This window comes from Triticum aestivum, chromosome 4A, assembly GCF_018294505.1.
Source record: "Triticum aestivum cultivar Chinese Spring chromosome 4A, IWGSC CS RefSeq v2.1, whole genome shotgun sequence".
NCBI lineage: Eukaryota > Viridiplantae > Streptophyta > Magnoliopsida > Poales > Poaceae > Triticum > Triticum aestivum.
This window is the reverse complement of record NC_057803.1, coordinates 59,246,633-59,252,632: the sequence shown is the minus strand read 5'-3', so window position 1 is coordinate 59,252,632 and position 6,000 is coordinate 59,246,633.

Sequence of the window (6,000 nt, the reverse complement as noted above, 5' to 3'; positions counted from 1 at the left end):
GCTGAATATTTTAATGAATTAAACAAAAATGTGCCAAAGCCAGCAAAGGTTGAAATGCCAAAAGGAGAAACTCTATATCTTATATTTGATGGAAACAAACCTGGCATATATTTGGAATGGGAGAATATTATGATTGAAAAATTAGATGCAAAAAGAAATGGACAAGATTTAACATTCAAAAGATATTACAGTATAGATGAGGCCTTACTTTGGGCAAGGAAGGTATTAGGACCAGATTATTATATTGACCCAAAGGCTAAAAACTATATCCAAATGAAAAGAGGCATACCTGCTTCACCAACTCCCACAAAGGGGGAGGCATCAAGCTCAAACAATATAAAGAAAGAAGAATCCCCAAAATATAAGACATATCAAGAATGCCTTCTAAACGGGCTTGACCCTTTAGACAGTGAATACATAGATCAAGAAATGGATAAAAGGTTTGAAGAATTTTCAAAGATAATATAGAAAGAATTAAAGGAGGAAATATTAAAAGAATTAAGGCAAGAAATGGATGAAAATTTTGAAGAAATAAAGAAAGAATGTGATGAAAAATATGATTTCAATCTGTTAAATGATGATAATCATATGGACATAGCAGGGCATGGGCAGCGACCTGAATAAAGCCCAAACTGCATATATTGATATTGTTATCAATTATTCGGGCGCGGAGGACATATACCCGACCCGAATATTGATAGAAATTCCCATAAGGTCCTTTAAATATTGATAAGGTATTATCAATCATATGGGCAGGGAAGACCCCCTGTAAAAAAAGTATTAATAATAATAATAATAAATAAATAAAATGATATATATATATATTTGTAAAATAAATAAATAATAATATTAAGCAATATTGAAAATGTAAGCAGCCTTGGCATGTATGTACGCATACACTGACACGAGGATTCTTGAAGGCTGAAGAAGCTCTCAAGGCTAATCGCATGAAGATCTGTATGGCCGAAGAGCGAAGACTGGTACACAAAGACTAGCCAATTATTCACCGAGAGACAATGCCACGTGAAGAAAGCAAAGATTCCTGAAGATTGAAACTTGTCGGCACTCTCTCGCACTTTTCTATATTATTAGAAGGACACACGTATACCCTAGTAGGACACGTGCGCATGCTACCGTGGGTAAAATAAGTGAAGGAAGGCTCCCGAAGGCCACCTTGCAGCCACCCCTCGCGGCTATAAAAGGAGACGCTGGGCTCAAGAAGAGAACACAAGAGACGGGAGAGCACGGAGCACTCAAAGCATCGAGACTCTCCACCAGAGCACCACTTCCTTCGTAGTCTAGCCACCACCACTACTAGTAGAATAGCCAAGAAGGTGCTTAGTTCGCCAAGAGTTTGAAGGTAATTTCCTAGTTGTGTGTAATCCCTTCGGGGCCTCCCGAAAGGGAAAACCATATGTAAATTATGTTGTTGAAATGATGTAGTTTCTTGGTTTCACTTAGTGCTTTTATTTATGAATTTATGGGACGAGTTCTTATGCTAGGGATCCTATAGGAGAAACCTCTGCGTGTGTAGTTCTCTGTGTAGCTAGAGTGGCGTTTGAATGAGAACCTTGTGGCCGTAGAGAAGTGTTCCCTTCGGGTGGAACTGCCTGGGAAGACGATAGGAATTTACCCCATAAATTTGTAATTAAAACTGCTAAGTGAACGTAACTAGCTACATCTGATGCAACATAATGAAAAATATGGTGAGTACTGAGTAGGATTTTACACCTTTGCGCACATCGCCGGACGAATTGTTGGCCTCGCCAGCCTCTAAATAGATCCTGCATTAAATATATAATCAAGTTAGAACGTGAAGGTAATCATATTGAATTAAATATTTTTGTGAATAGTGGAATACTATTCCAAATAGTGTATTCAATAGTGGAGCACTATTGTGAATAGTGCCCTACCTAGTGAATAGTAAATACTATTCAAGATAAAAAGAATACCTGTCTACCACTTCCACCTAATCCCAAATTAACCTAATCAAAATCTAATCACATAGTAAATATATATATATATATATATATATATATATATATATATAAAAATTCCCATATATTGTTGGTAATTTTTTCATATATATAGTGGGATGTCCCAAATGGCACGCCTTCTTTCCATGTGCTCGTCTGTAGTGTGCAGGGGCTCTCCCAATCTTCCCAGTTCCCACCCAAGTGGCTGCGGCGGGCGTCGGCCGATTGCAGCCAGCCAGCCAGTCCCACCGCTGGAGCTTGAAAGCACGTCGCACCAATGGCTTCGGTCTTTCCGTTGCCCCACTGGGATGGAGATAGGTACCCTTTTCTGATGCATCATGGAGTTTAGTTCGGAGAGAAAGAAAAACATAGGTTCAAAAAGAATCTATGTGAAGATTTTTTCTGATCATAAAAAGGATCATTGATTGAAGAAACATAAGTCGAGCAATACAACAACATCCAACCTTTTCTTCTGGTTCCTGTATAGCAAACCAAGATGCGGAGACAACCTACTGAGACAGCTACCCCTGTAGTCGACAGTGCAGTGCCAAAATTTCGTTGAACCTGATTTTTTTTTATCTCATTTATAGCCACAACACCGTGCAACATACACAAGAATTGCAAATGACTGCTACACCGTGTTGCCAGGAATCAGCTCAAGTTGTTGTGAAGCATAGTTGCGCAGCCACTCCAGACTCTGCATGAACAGTTTAAGCATATTACAAATGTTAGTCCAACTCATGGTGCCAAATATCAGGGCGTGAGGAGGAAATAGATGTCGCGCAAAAAAAGGAAGCTATTGGAGCATTAGCATACATGCAGGTCGTTGTTCTTCGGCCTCATGTGTCTTGTGTTTATGTAAAAACTAAAAAGCCATAGTTCGTTCTTCCAAGTCCTTGTTGGGATCAGTACGCCTTGTCCATGTTTTGAACGCCTCGGGTCGAGGGCTAGGCAGAGAAGTGCTTATGGTCCATAAGTGATAGCAAAGGCTAGGTGTTTTGCCGGGTCCTTGCATTTGTCGTAAGCTTTTTCGAAGCCTTTAATGTAGAACCAGCAAAACTGAAATTGTTACCCCTTGTTTCATTTTGTTCAGTTTATGACAAAATACGAATGCGGGGAGACGTGGTAGCAGAGGAAATGGTGGACTGTTGTGACAAAGTGCCAAGGGTAGAGGACCTCATGAACTACCCAGTACATAGTGACAACCTTGCTCTGGTTTGAAGTAATGACTCCTACTTTGACAGATATTTGCAGGATGCTGAAGGAGATAACGGAAGAGCACATTGTCCTGCACAGAAACAAGGAACAAGAAACAAATGTTGACCATAAAGAGAACAAACTCGGAAGTTCAACAGTGATACTGCAGTGTAGTTCCGCTTCATAAGTACTCCCTCTGTAAACTAATATAAAAGCATTTAGATCACTAACTTAGTAATCTAAACGCTCTTATATTAGTTTACGGAGGGAGTACTGCAGTGTAATTGCAAATGAATGGACCTATAATAAACATTAGCTCACATTCGGAAGCACTGCAGTGTAGACATGCGTCGGCCGATCGCAGCCAGGCTCACCGCTGGAGCTTGAAAGCACGTGACACCGATGGCTTCGGTTTTTCATTTCCCCCACTCGGATAGGTACCCCTTTTGTGATGCATCGTGGAGTTCAGTTCAGAGAAAACAACACGGCGACTTTGTGAATTTTTAGCTGTTTAAATTTTGTGAATACAAGTAAAATGTGAAATTCAAGCATGGAAGATGTGCAAATTTGAGAAAGGCCCTGAGTGTTATTGGTTAGCACCATGAGGTGGTGGGCTAGACAGCCAGGGTTCAGAGCCTCTACTTCCACCTATCGATATATTCTGTTTTGTTTCAAGATCTTCACCGAGTCGCTGCGGATTTCCTTTCTTTTTCTTCTTCCTCTTTGTCTCCTCTGCAATTGTCTTTGTACGCTCCCGTTAATAATCTACTCCCTCTTTTCTTCTTCTTTTTTGACACTAGTATAGTGTAAAAAGCGCTCTTATATTATGAGACGGAGGGAGTATGAATATAAAGGTATAGCACAACACCAGCCAGTTGTAGCAAGAAAGGTGTGTAGTTCATGACTGCGTGGCGTCAAACCTTGACATTTCTCTCGCGCTTCCTCCTGCCCTCGGCAACCACTATGATCTGTTTGGGCTAGTATATATCTCCCTACCATGTGTCTTTTTTTATTCCCGGTAAACAAGAGCTCGCTTAATTCAATTAGAATGTGATCAGTTGTGACGACGTCTCTCATACAAACGGGAGATCATCACTCATAACAAAAAGAAACTCTTCTCACTATCCTAGCTAGCTCATGTGCTACTGCATGGCTCTCTCTTTCTTCAACCTCATAAAAAAGCAAAAGATGTAGTTTATCCTTGCTTCCTATTTTTGGCCCTCTTTGATTCAACAGATTTTCATCATAATAATTCTGAAGAATTACAATCCTGAGGAGTTTCTCCTACATTGATCGTTTGATTCGTAGGACTTTTCTTAAGGACTCACTTGATAGCATCCACCCAAATCTTTGGAAAAGAATCCTCTGTTTTTTCCAATTATGCAGTCAAGCAAACCAAGTTTCTATAGGATTCAAAAGGACATGTCATTGCAATCTTGTGGTTTTTCTATTCATGTATTTTTGGAAATCATGCAATAAAAAGGCCCTAATTGTGTAAAATAAACGTTTCAAATTTCTAAAACTGAAAATTAGAGACTTCAAGCATTCTTCTATACCATTTTTCGGTCACTGTTGCTTGCATGTCTTGGGACTGTTACTCATTTGTGCAAGCATTGTCATGTCTCCAAGAAGGTGCATACCTGGTCCGAGAATGTCTGTTCCCGGGCATAGGACCTCGTAGTCTATTACTCGGTTTTTTATGGTGGGATGCACTACTCTTTCGGCTGAAAAACCATCAAAGGCAAACGGAGTGTGCATTTTATGTAAGTTACGTGGAACATTTGGAAAGATAGAAAATCGACCCATTTTCATGGACGAGACTTGCCTGCTCTTCCGGTGTGTGCCCATCCGTGCTCCCGCGTATGTGGCTTGATTTGATTGGAATAAAATAAGGCCCGGCCCCACCCCTTAAAATCAGAGGGGGAGATGATTAGATTAGAAAAAATGAGGAAAAAAGACAACCGTAGGATGAAGTGGGAGCACGGATAGAAGCATGAGGAGGAAGCAGACAAGCTGGATCCCATTTCCACAGGATTAAACGATTACCCATGTTGAGGTGACTTCTGTGGCTTTTGAGGATATATAAAGAATATATCCATGTTTTTCAGCAGGGCTCCCATGAGTTTCAAAATGGACAAAGATAGTTTGCGCATGTGTTTTGTGTTTTATGGTAGGCCTCCCTCCAAAAAAAAAATCATTTTTTGTAGTTATTTAATTTTTTTTAGAAAAACATCAACATACACATGTGCATACTACCGCATATGAGCACATACACACCATATCTTTATGATCACCACCGAGAGGCTGACCCGACAAATCTTTAGATTGACAAAGTCATCACAGACACCTCATAGATAGCGGAAACGTCATACCACTAGAAGAAAAAATTGCACCAACAAACCTGAAATAAATTCAAAAAAAATATGAGCACTCGTGCCAACTCTAGGACAGCAAGACTTAAGCTCGGTTCACATTCTGCAAAATGAAAAGGCAGTGGCCTTATTAGTGGCTCAAAAAAAAATACTGGTTCTTAATACCTTTTTCCCCCTCCAGGTTCCAACTTTATAGCCATTGATGAAATATCCGGCGCAATCCTGCAAAATTTGAATGTTGGCAGTGAATAAGCCCGGAAACATAAGACGAGAAAAACGTAGAACACATATTTTTTTATTAAGGCACCTACTAGTACTGAAAACCTATGTTCATACTGGGAATCTTTCCGCAAAAGAAAAGCAGTCCACAATTTTATTTCTGCCCACCTAATACGAACGTCAATGTATTCCATTTTTAGAAAAGGAGGATGTATCCCTGGCCTCTGCATCTAGAG